The 15891-nt window shown below is 42.5% G+C and overlaps 1 protein-coding gene across 1 annotated transcript in view; it reads right to left on the bottom strand.

Annotated features, from left to right (window-relative positions):
- Positions 1–15891, bottom strand: part of LOC149310541 (protein kinase C epsilon type) — a 433141-nt gene that overhangs the window by 180113 nt on the left and 237137 nt on the right. The gene's annotated exons all lie outside the window — the stretch shown is intronic.

The following is a 15891-nucleotide window of genomic DNA, read 5'->3' on the forward strand; positions in this document are numbered from 1 at the left end:
CATAAATAAAAATACAGGTTGAGTCTAGTTTATCCAGAATTCCGAAATCCAAGATACTCCAAAACTGCCTACATGGGTGGCTGAGATATTGCCACCTTTGCTTTCTGATAGTTCAATGTGCATAAATTTTGTTTCATGCACAAAATTATTTAAAATATTATGTATGAAATTGCCTTCAGGCTATATGTATAAGGTATATACAAAACATAAATGAATATCATGTTTAGACTTGGGTCCCACCTTCAAGATATATCATTCTATATATGCAAATATATGCAAATATTCTTGAAATCTGAAATCCAAAACACTTCTGGTCTTAAGCATTTCAGATATGGGAGATTCAACTGTAATACTTTACTTCTGAGACATGAGAAAGTAAAAAAGTTACTTCTAAAAAAAGATGTAATGGGGGATGGGCTAACTTTATTTGTACAGTTTGTGTAAAACTGTATACGAATATAAACTATAACACCTCCCCAAGTAATTATAGCTTGAGTCCACATTATCTGAAAGTTTGTATCTTCCTCAGCCTGCCTGAGTTTTAAGATCTTTGGGGATAAGCCTTTCTCTTGGTTTCACCACATCACAGGCCCGTCTGGTGAGGACATGGGTGAGAGTATTGTTAGTGGTTGCTCCCAGATTGTGAAATTCCCTCCTATGGGTTCAGTTGGCCTCACCTCTTTTTTCCTTTTGTTGGCAGGCTAAGACTTTTTTTATTCAGCCATGCCTTTGGATGGAAATCTATGTAACAGAAAATAGGTCATAATATCCAAATCAGTGGGAGCGAATGTGAACTAACAGTTTGAGATTCACTCTGAGTTATGATCTGAAATATCTTCTTTTTAATAAAATGATGTGCCAATGGTATTTGACACCAGAAGGACTCTCAAAGATGTATAAGGGTCCCACTAACATATGTTGGAAATGTAAGAAAAAGAGGGGACTTTTTATTCTATGTGGTGGACTTGTGACAAAGAGATAAAATACTGGGATTCAAGATAGATTCTACAATGGAAGACAACTTGAAGCTTTACAATGGTTCTTTAGTATTAGAACTGATTGAACAGACTGGTTTTATTTTTAGCTGTATTGGGTCTGAATTCATGTTGTAAGTCACCCCGGGGTCCTGCACTGGGAGAAAAGTAGGATATTATATAAATGAATTATTGTACATTTCACTACATTATCAAAACAGCCCATCTTTTTCTTATCACATTGACAGAATAAGCATCAGCCCCTGAATGAATCGTTCAGTCAAATTTTTCACATGGAGGCATTACCACTTTTCTCTAAACAGCAGAGAAAATTGGACAAAGGCCTAATATTATTTATAGGCAAATTATCTTTAGATCTGTATTTTGGTCACTGGAAAACAAAATATTATCAGCAGGAAGGTTTAAGGGGAAAAGGGCAAAACAACACAAATGACATTTTGCAATGCGTACCTCTAACAGCCGTTTCTTAGGAGCATATATATTATATATAAATACCGCCTGAAATCAGCCCATTCTTATGGTAGTAAACACAGCAGTAGGGATGTAATTCCTCAATATGTTTGATCTCAAAAGAAGCAACAAGTAGTATTAATAATTTTCTTCCTATTATGAGAAAGTCTTCAAAAACCACATAGCTTAGAAATCCTATTAGAACATAGCATGAGCAAAATTCACACATGGTTATATTTCACACAAAAAAGCAACACACTCCCGGCCCCAGAAAATGTTGTGATATGTTCACTTTAGGGTCACCATAAGTTGGAAGTAACTTTAAGCCACCCAACAACAATATTTCTGTTGTAATATTGTAATATTTCCATGCAGAGGTATTCCCTGCATAGAAGATGGTGTTTCCTACACACAAAATGTTTTTTTCTTTGTAAATCATCCACTTGTGAAATTTGCACAGAACAAATATCCTATTACAGCATTTTTTGCACAGAAAGCAGAAGTTTCTGCACAGAAAATACTGGCGGGTTACAGACCGCTGAAAAGCGGCGGCCTGCACCCGCCCCTTTCCCCACCGGATCGGGGCCTCAGTGGCCAGAGCGGCAGCCGCTGAGGCCCCAATCCGCCGCTTTCCAGGCTGCAGGGAAGCAGCAAAAGGCCCCTTCCCTGCAGCCTGGAAAGGGGTGTCTTGGGGCTTCAAGCCCCAAGGACACCCCGTGGCAGCGGGGAGGAGGAGAAAGGGGCCGCTTGGTCCCTTTCTCCTCTGCGTTGCTGGGTGCAGCTGTCTGAAGGCTGCGCCCAGCGACGCAAACGGCAAAAGGACCTCCGTTTTGGAGCTCCTTTTGCAGCCGGGGAAGGGGCGTACTATGCGCCCTGGCGCGGCATGACGATGTCACGTCCACGCCGCCCATTATAGAGGAACGGCCGTCGCCATTTTGTGCGCGCTCTGCGCGTGCTAGGGTTGGGGGCATGCAGAAAGGACGCCCCTTTCTAATCCGAGCGCGCACTTTTAGGCCCATTTGTAACAGGCCACTGTTCTCTATACAAAGCAACCATAGAATCATAGAGCTGGAAGAGACATCAAGGGTCATCCAGTCCAAACCTGTGCCATACAGGAATACACAATCAAAGCACTCCTGACAGATGGCAATCCAGCCTGTTTAAAAATCTCCAAAGAAGGAGACTCCACCACTCTCTGAGGGAGTGTGAATTTTGCGCAGAATAAATCCCAATTTGCTAAGAGTCTCATGAGTCCAGGGGTGTTCCCATCAGTGATACCCAACGCTAAAAAAACACATGATTTTGCAAATATTTTCAAATATCCCTACAGAACAGCCATGTTCATCTTTGAATGTGTGGAAGCAACTTCATAAGACTCTTGATACCTCATTCAAGAGTTGGACCCCCAGATGGCTTTCTACAGACTGATGGCTAAACACCTCGCTTACAACACTTTTGATCGCTGGTACATCTAGGAGTGGGTATATCACACCAATATTAACAATCACCCTATGGGCTGCCACATAGTATCCCGCAAAGTACAAAGCATTGGTTATTACATTTAAAGCCCTGCATGGTTTTGGTCCAGGTTACCTACAGGATTGCCTTCTCCCCTATAATCCGTTTTATACATTCATATCCTCTGGGGAACATTTACTTCAGCCAGCCAGAACTAGACTGGCAACTGTCACCCAGAGGAAATTTTCATTGGCTGCCCCTAGACTGAAGAATGACCTCCTGGGAGAGATTAAATAGCTAAAGATGCTGTCTGAATTTAAAACACAATAAAAGATCCTTTGCACTTTGATCTCTCTTCGCACACACCTACCCAGTCAATTTTAAATTATGAATTTTAAATTGTTATATTTATGTATAATTTTATGTTGGATTATTTTAATGTTTGCTATGTTTATGTGTTTAACTTAATGTCCTTAAATGGTTTTATGTGTTTTAATCTATGCTGCACCCTGTCCTGAGTCTTGAGGAGAGGCAGGTAAGAAATAACAACAACAACAATAGATCCTGGGCAGTGTGTGCATTTGAGACTCCCACTGAGAATCCAATGTGCGGGGAGGAGAGGGTCAACCTTTCCATTCTCAGACACAACCCCCCCCACACACACACACACACACCTGCTCCCTTTGCACTGCAGTTAGTGAAAAGAGAGGAAAGTTCTCACTGGTATCAAGGAGAACTTTATTTTCCTTTTGCTAATTGCAACCCAGGAGACATTTTTCTGGCCTCACAGTCAAGGATTAAGCCTTCCCTCCCGCCATGTGCCGAGTTCTTCATGAAACCCACCCTCCTCACCTCCCCACTCCAGAATTACATTTTAAAATATGTCTCTTGATGCTGCTTCAAGTCATGCAATCATGCAAATACCCTTTGTTATACCCTTATTTTTAGTATACTGTTAAATCCATTTAGATGCATATCTCTAGATTTTATTCTTGACATTTATATGTATATATGTATTCATATGAAACACTAAAATACGATGTTTCCGATTGATGCAATGCAATGTAATTTCTGCAAAACATTTTATTATTTTGTGCTAGCCATGTGCCATAATAATAAATTATTATTGTCATGCAATTAACCTAACATGGAGTTAGGCACTAAAGTTACAGGGCATGAACTTCAAGCTGATTATGAGGGTGCAATCTGCCACAATCGTAAAATGAATTGCAAATCTGGAGGGGGGAATGATGTCATCATGTTCAGGGAGGAAAAATTGTGGAATAGAGCACTATAGCCAAGAGTGGAACAGATAAAACTGAGTATGTCAATTAATTCATTGTGGAAGGGGAAAAAACACTACATTGTGGATTATCTCCTAGCCTCAGTGCTTGCACTCAACTGGGGACACTGGGAAAGAGGCACAAGCCTCCTTTTTCTGCAAAGTGGATGGGTCACACTTAATGCTATCCAACATATGGGAGGGAAGGGGGCTTCATTGTTCATCTGCCATATATTTCCACACTGGCTGCATTTATAATCCCAGATTAGTTACTATGACAGGTATTGTGTTGAAGGGCACAGATTGAGAGGAATATAGGTCAAACTGAGTCTGGATTTTTCAGGCTGCTGGTCACAGAACAGTATACTACCTCATATCATATAATATTTAAACATTTGTATATCATTTGCATTTAAAACATCTCTTTTAATGGCTTGCAATATTAAAAGCCAATAAATAACAGGAAAACCAAGGTTGGGGGGGGGGGGGGGAATCCACACACACAAACCCAAACCAGAAATAAAACAATCACAAAATTAATTAATTTGAAAGCAATTTCAAATGTTCCACCTCTTCACAATACAGGAAAGAGACTGCAACAATATTCGGAATAATTTTGCTTAAAAGTCTTTATTGAAGGCCATGCCTTCTTTAAAAAAAAACTGTTCCATTGTCAAACAACTCAGACCATCAGAAGGTTTCTACTCACATTTATTGTCAGGAGACTCTTTTAACGCTTAATCTCAGTCTCCTTCTGTGAACCTTTTTTAAAAAATCATTTTTATTCAACAGCTGAAAAAAAACCCTATACACAGCAATATATGTGTAATTTTTCTCCTTGGGTCAGGAGAAGGAAAGCAGAAACACTGGAAGCTGCTTGGTACTGAGATTGAGAAAGTTACTTTTTTATTTACTACCCCTCCCCTCCCCCCAAAAGTCCTCATATGTTTGCCAGAGTGAAAGCTGGATGTGGTTCCTATTCCTTTAATGGATAGATAAAAGAAGGAATGTGTAATTTTTGGTTCAGCTTCTGGAACAACAGAAAATGTACTTCCCTGTAAACGCAGCCGAAACCAAACTGCTATAGCCTCTCCTTAGCTCTCCTGTTTGTCTTCATTAATACCTTTTGCCATCTTGATTACACACCAATGTTCCTTGGTCACATGTGTCCTGGTTTTTGTTTTGTTTTCTGAAAGTTGGAGTGTATGATTGAAGGAACAGTGAGCCCCTTAACTCCTGGTAGCTGCCTATCCTGGCTATAGAGGACTGATCAACAAAATGACAGCTCCTTGCATCTATTATCCAAATTGCTGGGGGTCCTGGAAGGACACCCACAAATTGTGTTTTAGGGGAATTTTAATAGATCAAACAAAATAATATTTTGGCTGGGGCAATGTCGGCCTTGGGACCAACCCTGTTTATAATGGTTCCAAATCACACATAACTCCAGAGGTAAATCCAAATATGTTTTTGTATTTTTATTAAGGAATCAATCAACACACACACACATACGAACTCAGAAGGAAAGGTGGGAGAAGTGTGGAGGCCTTGCTAATGGTGATACATTATGACTGTGGATCATGGTTCAAATCAATGGGAATCCAGAATGGAGAAGGCTCAATAGCTGTCACAGCAAGTGGTGTGGCAGGCATATTGAGGAGTCTAGTCAAACCGACAACATCCCCATCTGCTTGTAAACTAGACCAAGGAACTGTTGTTTAAGTACTAATATTTATACCCAAAACCTTGTCTTGGGGGCAGCAACTAAGGAATGAAAGGTTCTTGCCAAATGGTTTCCCAGGAGGAAGAGAATGGTCAGGAGTTGCAGTAAATGTTTGGGTGAATGGTGTGAATATCTCAAACAAAAGGATCTGCATTCCTTGCTGGAATATCCCTGTCCTGTGTATGCACAAGCAGTCGCCTTCTTTGGCCATGACCCACTGTCGCTCTCCAAAGACCAAAGGGATTATATTGGTACCTCAGGAGAACTCATCATTGGGGATGCCTTCCTTGTTCCCTTGCTAGCGCCAACTGGTTTTCTGACTGTAAAATGGTCAGGCTTCTGCAGTGGAGTCCTTATCCCTTTTAATATTAATCTTGGTGATTGGTGGTCTGGTCTTGGGGTAACACATCCACAATGTAGTTGTTTTTTTCCTTCCACAATTGAATTAAATATAGTCTCTAAAAATATTACATCATACTATCTTGAGTCTTTGGCACCCTAGTTTTGGAACTAGATGCTCTTCAGTACTAATGTCTGTGGTTACATCAGTGTCTTCCCTACCCCCAAGTCTTGGATATGTAACCTCTAGAAAGGTCTGTTGTCAGCAACCAGCTATGTAAATTTTTGGACTGTTTCTTTTAGGTGTGTCTTGTCAGCACATTTTCCATTGCTCTAACTTAATTACAGAAACCATCGCCAGCCATCCTGACTGTATCAAAATGAATCCTCAGTTCCCTGATGATCATCCAAGGGCCATCAGCTCATCAATATATATAAAGTCAGAAGCTCCATATTGATTGCTGTTGCCTCTAATGGATTCATTACATGAAGTTCACTGTGACCTCTGCAAAATCTACATGAAAAAGTTCACCCACACAGTTTGAAAACCTTGGGTCAGGAGAGGAAAAACAGAAACACTGGAAGCTGCTCACCTTATTAGTCAGAGGTTGAGAAAGTTACTTTTTTGGGGGGACTACAACCCCCAAGAGTCTTCATAAGTTTGCCAGAATGAAAACTGGATCTGGCTCCTGTTCCTTTAATAGATATATAGAGGAAGAAATTTCATCAGGGATTTGCTTGCTACTTGGTTGTGTAAGAAGGAACACCTGCTAAAATTCCTTCTGCTACACAACCACTAAAGATAAACCCTAGTCTTCAACCAACATGTCCATGGAGATGCTGGGAGTTGTAGTCTAAAAAATTAACTTTCCCAAGGCCACTTAACCCAGTATTGTCTACTGACTTAAGTGACAGACAGTACTTAAGTATGACACAGACAGCGAGGCAGACAAAGAGGGTGGCAGACCAAGCCCTCAAGACCCAGGGGCAGAAGAGAGGGACATGTCCATGCAGGACACCAACACAGGTATTTCTCCAGCAGCCACAAGACACAGATACAAACCAGATAATACCTAGCACAAGTAAACACAGACAAGATAGGAAGGGCTTGTATTGGTCACAGCATAATCATAAAAAATGTGCTATTGTCAGGGAACACCTGTGGCAGTCTACTAGACCACCTTCATCTCTGACTTTTCTAAAGGTTGTAAACTGCTTTACTCTTGATTTCTTTGATTCCAAGGCCTTTGAACCCTGCTTCATGGATTAACCTTGCTATTGATACCCCTTTGAATAGATTGCTTTCACCTGCTGAATTGACTGGTTTGAATTTGAGAACACTGAGCTGCAAGCTCTGGTAGGACAGCTTTATGCCCCTACAGAATTCCTTGCCGTGGCTGACTGGTAAACATTGGGTCTCCTAGTCTCAGGTGAACAAGGTCTTTCTCCTTGCCTGCTAACTGAAGCCCTGTGCAGACTAGCCATTAAGGTTGGCCTGGGGGCAGAGTCAGGGCGTTGTGTCCACATGAAGGAGTGCCATATAGCCATGCTGCCATAGCTATCACACCCTTTCCAAGGCACAAAAAGGAGCCGCTTTTTGCACCCTGGAAAGGCCAGATTGGGCTACAGTGTGCAGTTGCCACAACCCTGATCTAGCTTAAAAAGGGCTTCTCGGCCTTTTGGCTAAGATCAAGCGTAAAAAGGGCGACTGGAGGCCGCCCCTTCGGGGTTGTTTGCACAGCCCCACAGTCTTTCAACTGGAAATGCTAAGAACAGAACCTGGAATCCTTCTACATGCAAAAGAGGTGCTCTAGAACTGTGGAATCATCTCTTCCCTAAACAAACACATGGGGAGTCTTGTTAAGGGGCCCAATTTAGACACTGTGTAGGAACAACAACAAAGGATTTTTTCACTCACATGAAAAAAAATTATGATTACTACCATATTTTTGTATCATACCCTTCGTATAAGGAACTCTGCACAGCACATGTTAACCACTCCTTTTATAGAATTATAATGCTGGATGGGAACCCAAGGGCCAATCCTTTGCCACAAAGAAAAAGACAGCACTCCTGGAGATGACCTTGCAACTGCTGTATAAAGATCTCCAATGAGAGAGAATTTACTGCCTTCTGAGGCAGTCTATTCTACTGTCCTAGAATCATAGGCAGGATACAGATCACCCAAAAAGGGCTGTCTATCCACGCCTTGTTTTGCTGCATGAGGGAGCCGCAGCGGACAAACCGCGCGGCTCCCTCATGCAGCAAAAAGAACCCTTAAAAAGCGGGCTGTCTATCCACGCCTTGTTTTGCTGCATGAGGGAGCCGCAGCGGACAAACCGCGCGGCTCCCTCATGCAGCAAAAAGAACCCTTAAAAAGCGGGTTCTTCTTGCGGCACGTTTGTGATGCCAGGACATGCAGATGCTAAACGCCCGTCACGTCAAAATGGTGGTGCCCATGTGTACAGCGCACCACCATTTTGATGCCCCCATCACGTGCTAGGGTGAGGCTAACAAGGGTGGTGCCCCCTCAGTCAACCCCTAGCACGTGACGTGAGCGCCGCAAAGGCCCATCTGAAGAGGGCCATAGATTCATAAAGTTAGAAGAGACCACAAGGGCCAATGTGAAGCCGAAGGCTTTCATGGCCAGCATCCATAGTTTTTTGTGGGTTTTTTGGGCTATGTGGTCATATTCTAGAAGACTTTATTCCTGACATTTCACCAGTATCTGTGGCTGTCATCTTCAGAGAATGGGCCATGCAGTCCAAACCCCTGCCATGCAGAACTCAGAATCAAAATGCTCACAATAGATGGCCATCCAGCCTCTGTTTAAAAGCATCCAAAGAAGACCGCCATCAAACAAGGACGTTTATCAGACAGGGTTTCTGCAGCCCAGATCTGGGGCTTCAGCAAATGGGCAATTCGAAATGACGTGTTATCTAGAATGTATTTCCATACCTCGTTGATTTCAATGGGAGCCCCATCTGCGGGGCTTCTGCTGGACTTCCGAACTGGCTCCTCATTTTCGAGCGTTTTGGCGAATCCGCTAAATAAGGGGATTGACGGGAACCGCATTGGGGCTCTGTACGATCTCAGTGCGAATTGGTCTGGTGTGGCATTCCAGTTTGCTTGTTCTCCTGACCACCATTGCAAAGACCCCCGGGTTGCAAATCTCCCATGATGCCCTGCTGCAAGTTGCCCCATTTGCTTCCGCCGGGGCTGGGGAGCGATCATGGCTCCATCAGGGTGCTCTCTCTCCTTCCCTCTCCTTCTCCACTGGAGCTGGCCAGCAAGTGCTTTCTCCCTGCCTGCCTGCCTGCCTGCCTGCCTTTCTCTCTCTCTCTCTCTCTCTCTCTCACACACACACACACACACACATTTCAGCCACGTCTATATCTACATCTATCCTCCTGTCATTCTCATCTATTTCACATACACACACAGTCATACATACACACAGACACACACACACAAAGGAGGGGGCTGTCCACGGTATCCTCAGCACTCTTCTCTAGCACCACATTTCAAATGAGCTAATTTTCTTCCTATCTGCTTTCTTCACAGTCCCGCTTTCGCATCTGTACATGGTGATGGGGAATACTATGCTTGGACAATTCTGACTTTGGTGCTATCATGATTTCTACATTCTGCAACACCTTGGGATGTTCAAATATGGGCAGAAAATTGTGCAAGGTGCTTGCTGGTCTATGATTCTTTTCAATGGTGTTTCTAAATAATCAGGAACCGCATTTTTTTTACCTGGGAAGGAATAATAACAACATATGCTTTTCCCACTACTAGTCCTGTCAACATTTCCTTGACTGGTGAACAAGCCTATCTTGCAAAACTCATAACTTATCACAAAGCATAAATATCAACAAGAGCTCACAACTGCCCAAAAAGCATCAGGCAAAGAAGCTAATATTGCAGTAACTGATGGTTATTAATGTTCATCATTGTATATTGATGTCACTGTATTAACCTGTTGCAGTAGCCATTTGCACTCAACTTGGCCTGACACTTACCCAAACTGTGGTTTGTTATATGACATATTTAAAGGTCACAGTGACTGAACAACCTTTTTTAAAAAAATAATGTATTCCCTTTGTTACAGGAAATGGATGGAACACACAGCATCAAACAAATGTTCCCTCCTCATCCACCACCTCCCCAAAACTCATAATTATAAAATATCCTTGTTTATACACCTGTTTTCTTTCCTTTAAAAACAAAGCATTAAAATTGCTTATTTCATTTTTAATAGATGGGCACATAAGGTAACACAAATGATTCCTCAAGCAAACATGGAATCAGTCTTGCTTTGTGCTGAAAGGAGTGATGGTATGTTATGTCATTGAAACTGATAAGCTTTTAAAATGGAAAAAATGGTTTGCAATGCATCAAGTGCAGAGTTTTGGAAAGCAATTTGTTTGGACTGCATCTCTCAAAACCTCCCACTGTCCGTGCTGGCTGGTGGATTTGGGGTTCAAAAATGTTCCTTTCCCATGTTCTAACCATGCCACACTATTAGGCATTTTTTTTAATACATGGCAAGAAATATTTCTTTGGCATATTCAATAGAGTTTTGTCATGCTCTTAGCTTCTCCAGTGGTGTACTGAATATGTTCAAACCTAAGCAACCATCTTGAGAAACTAGACCAGACATAATTTCTTCTAAAATTCTTACATGGTGTTGTTATTGTTGTTCTGGTTTACGTTCAAGTCATTTCCTACTCATGAGGACCCTAAGGCAAACCTATCATGGGGTTTTCCAGGCAAGGTTCTTCAGAGAGGGATTGCTACTACCATCCTCTGAGGCTGAGAGAGTGGGACTTGCCCTAGGTCATCCAGGGGGTTTGCATGGCTGAGCTGAGATTCAAATCCTGGTTTCCAGTCATAGTTCAATTTTCAAACCACTATGCCATGCTGATTTTTTAAAATGCAGGTGGCTAAAAGTAGAGACAATTTAAAATTACACACAAGAATGCTTTGGTCTACTGGGGAAAGTATACATTAGGAAAAGTTCATGAACAGATCTGCATACAGAATTATCTCTGCTACAGCCATTGTTTGATTTGTGTTTATTATGTTTATTTTTTAATATTTTAAGGTATGTTTTAAACTATGTACTGTTTAATTGTATTTTGGGGGTGGGGGTGGGGTGGGATTCTAGTATGAGATTGTATTATTTTAATGTGTAAGCTGCTCTGGTTGTGTTGCATAGAGAAGCAGGATATTATTATTATTATTATTATTATTATTATTATTATTATTACTCATATTATAGAAAATCTGTGCAAATTTCTACGAGAGTACTTCCCACCCAAAGTCTTTTATGCTGATCTGAACAAAGGATGAGCGAGGAATGTGTATGAAATTCAAAGAAATGCAACAAAATTGAGATCACAGCTTGGAAAAATTATTTGGGGAGGTATAATTCTCCCCCCACCCCCCTCATGCTTCCCACTGCACCACAAGCCCTAGAATAGTGAGATGACATCCATCTGCCACAAGGTCAAATGCCCTTTTACATACTCAACTACATTTCACAAATGAAAACCAGTACACAAATGGCCAAGCAACATCAGGGTGTGGTCAAGATGGAAAAGGTTATTAATAAGGAAGAATGAACAAGCAGGAGAGGTTGCAGCAGTTTGCTTTTGCTTGAGTCTACTAGGAAGGGCAAGCTTCCATATGCTGCTCTCTTCTCCTTCGACACTGAGTGTAGTTTGGAGCAACTGAAGTAAGCTGGAAACAATCCCATCCCATTCCATCTGCCCACCTGCCCGCATAAGTAAGTAAATGAGTGAGCGAGGGAACGAGTGAGTGAGCAAGGGAACATACATGCAGCTGGACCCAGCTACACCGCCAGGTTGATTTCCTGTTTCAGTCCCTCTTAATTCATGGGTATGAAATATGTACCCTTCAAATGTTGTTGATTTTATCACCCATCACCCTTCATTATTCCTTCAGCCACCATTTGGGAGAGAGAGGCAGGCGAGCTCCAACTGCCTTCCTCGAAGACGACCAGCCCTCCCTTCAGCCACCATCTGGGAGAGAGAGGCAGGTGAGCTCCAACTGCCTTCCTCGAAGAGGACTAGCCCTCCCTTCAGCCACCATCTGGGAGAGAGAGGCAGGTGAGCTCCAACTGCCTTCCTGGAAGAGGACCAGCCCTCCCTTCAGCCACCATCTGGAAGGGGAGAGAGAGGCAGGCAAGCTCCACCAGGCCTGCCTGGAAGAAGCAGAGCCCTCCCTCCGGTCCATCTGCCTTGGTCCAGGCCTCAGAGGGAGAGAAGAATGCTGGACCTGATCCCTTCCCCCCTCACCATTCCCTTCTCCTTTTGTGTCGTGTCTTTTAGATTGTAAGCCTGCGGGCAGGGAACTGTCTGGTTAAAAATAATAATAAATGTAAGCCGCCCTGATAGCCATTAGGGCTGAAGGGCGGGATATAAATACCTAAATAAATAAAAATAAAAATAAATTATACTGGGAAAGGTCGCTGGGAGTTGCTGACAAACAATAACTGGACATCTGCATATTCCCCAGTTCTGCTCAAAATGGCTCACATTCAAGAAGAAATCAGTTTGCAGCTTTCAAAAGATCACCCACAGAGATGGGAGGGGACTGGGGAATTAAAAGTCATTTAGAGTTTACTTCTGGTAATCCCATCCATTAGTGCCACAAGATCAAGTGTTACGCACATTTTCCCTGGCACTTCCTATGCCATCCACCTTTGCTATTTATACAGCCAATATTAACAAGAGTATGTTGTTGTTGTTGTTATTATTATTAACCTTTATTTATAAAGCGCTGTAAATTTACACAGCGCTGTACATACAATCTTTTTAATTGGACAGTTCCCTGCCCTCAGGCTTACAATCTAACAAGACACGACTCAAAAGGAGAAGGGAGTGATGGTGGGGAAGGGACCTCTCTAGTAGCATAATACATATAAAGTACATGGCAATACAGGAAATGATTCAATAAAACAGGCAACAAAAGAACCTCAAATAGCAAGTGACAATTATGCAATGCCTGGGAACGCTTCCCTGAACAGGATGGTCTTCAACTCCGTTTTGAAGCTGGTTAAAGAAGTGATGGCTCTTGCTCGTGGGGGAAGAAGGTTCCAGGCGTGAGGGGCAGCGAATGAAAAGGGGCGTATCCGAGATGGGGCAGAGGAAATCCTGGGCTGGGACAGCAGACCTTGACTATCAGAATGGAGGGTCCTAGTGGGAAGGTGAGGAGAAAGAAGGTCTTATAAGTAAGGAGGGGCCAGCCCATGGAGGGCTTTAAACGTGGACAGCAGGAGCTTATACTGAATGCGGAAAGGGAGGGGGAGCCAGTGAAGGGATGCCAACACAGGAGAGATATGGTCAGAGTGGTGGGTGGATGTGATAATGCGTGCAGCTGAATGCTGGACAGAAATTAAAGGACAGAGGTGAGAAAGAGGAAGCCCAGCCAGGAGGACGTTACAGTAATCAAGTTGTGAGATCACTAGGGCATGGACCAGGATCTTGGCAGTAGAGGCGGAGAGATATGGTCGGATTTTGGCAATATTGTATAGAAAGAATCTACAAGCCTTGGCTGTGGTCTGGATCTGGGGGATACATGACAGAGAAGAATCAAAGATAAAACCAAGACTGCGGGCTTGCTGGACTGGTTGAATAGAAATGTTGTCCACAGAGACAGAAAAGGAGTGTTGAAGGGTGGGCTTAGGAGGAAAGACAAGAAGCTCCGTCTTGGACATGTTGAGCTTCAAACGCCAATGGCACATCCACTGCGAGACAGCTGTGAGACAAGACGAAACTTGCTGTTCAAGCCTTGGAGAAAGGTCAGGGGTGGAAAGATACAACTGGGTGTCATCAGCATACAGATGGTAGGAAAAACCAAAAGAGCTAATGAGTTTACCTAAGGACAGTGTGTAGAGAGAAAACAGAAGGGGACCCAGAACAGAGCCCTGGGGAACTCTGACAGATAAGGGAACAGGAGATGAAGTCTGACCACCTGCAACCACGGCAAAAGATCTGTCTGACAAATAAGATCTAAACCAGTCGAGAACGGAGTCTGAGAAACCAAGGTCAGAAAGTATATCAACTAGAAGAGAGTGATCAACGGTGTCAAAGGCTGCAGACAAATCAAGAAGGATGAGAACAGAGTAACGGCCATTAGCCTTGGCCTGTAAAAGGTCATTGGAGATCTTAGTGAGAGCGGTCTCAGTAGAATGCCTTGGGCGGAAACCAGACTGAAAGGGATCGAGGATGGAGTTGGCTTCAAGAAACTCAAGACAGCGAGAATAAACAACCCGTTCCAAAACTTTAGAAAGAAAGGGAAGAAGAGAAATCGGATGATAGTTAGACAAAGAGGAGGGGTCAAGAGAATGTTTTTTTTTTAGAATTGGGGAAATGAGAGCATGTTTGAAGTCCGACGGGAAGGAGCCTGCAGAGAGAGAGAGATTGAAGATATGTTCTGGCTTTGTGATGAATCCCTATGGAATGTGAATCATCTCACCAGCAGAGGATAGCTCAGGCTAACCAATATTTATTCTCTACAATTTGGAAAAATGACTTGATTAAACAAAACAAACAAACAAAAACAAAAGAAAGCCTCAAATCTCCTAGTCTGTGCCCATGCTGGCAGTTACAGTCCAGAGAAGTAACTCTTTCAAGCTCCCATTACATAGGGGGAAAGTGAGAAGATGGAAAGAAGCTAGGACATTTTTAAAGCAGCAGAAAAAATGAAATGACATAAGATTAATTGGGCTTATTCCTACAAAATCAGAACAATTTGAGTGTATGGGAATGTTTTCCGCTACCAAATGTTGAAGGGTGTGTGGTCACCTCACACATTTTACAAAGGTAGACTTGAACAGCAATATCTTTAAAAAGATGGGTCAGGGCATGTAATCTAACTTGCTTCTGTGCTGTCAGAAGACAGACACCTCCCCAAACTCAAAGGAACTCACAATCCAGAGAACAAGGCTGTGTTAAATCTATGTTGGAATCCATGCACTACAAACCATATTGACATCACGGCAGAGATCGCACACCAGAGCCAGCTTTCCATGCCTGGGGCAAAAACTTAACTGCTGATTGCCAGCTCAGTTAGTCCCTGCTGCCATAACAGCAACACCGGATGAAAATCACACTCCCCATTACATTGTAAGCATGAGTATCAAGCTCTGTAGTGACAAAGGCCTGGAAAATTACTTGGAGCAATATTATCCCTTTTCCTGGTTTGAGGGTTGGTTTCTAAATGATGCAAACCCATTAAGACAGTTAATCAATTACATATCAAAATACAGCTACTGTACTGTTAATAAGTAATTTGGTGGAATGGACAGGTGATGGTGGTAGTGGTAAACTGCTATGCTTTTTTAGATTCCTTCCTTCCCTTCATTGCCTATCTATTTGAAAAGTTAATCAAGTGACAAAGTCTGAAGCATTAGTTTCAAAGTAATTTGTTAAAATTACCATTCCCAATGCCAACCATTCCAAGGTTTGCCAGAACTAACCCATTACTATTTCTCAAAGGCCTGAGGAACTTTTCTAAACCAAATACTTTATGTAAAATACACAAGCACAGCAAGCCTCAACACTTGAAACAAGGCATTATGGTATGAATTTTGAATTATGTTTATTTTAACT

This window comes from Sceloporus occidentalis, unplaced genomic scaffold (genome assembly GCF_023333645.1).
Source record: "Sceloporus occidentalis isolate IW3139 unplaced genomic scaffold, rSceOcc1.0.p SCAF_6, whole genome shotgun sequence".
In the NCBI taxonomy this organism is placed as follows: domain Eukaryota; kingdom Metazoa; phylum Chordata; class Lepidosauria; order Squamata; family Phrynosomatidae; genus Sceloporus; species Sceloporus occidentalis.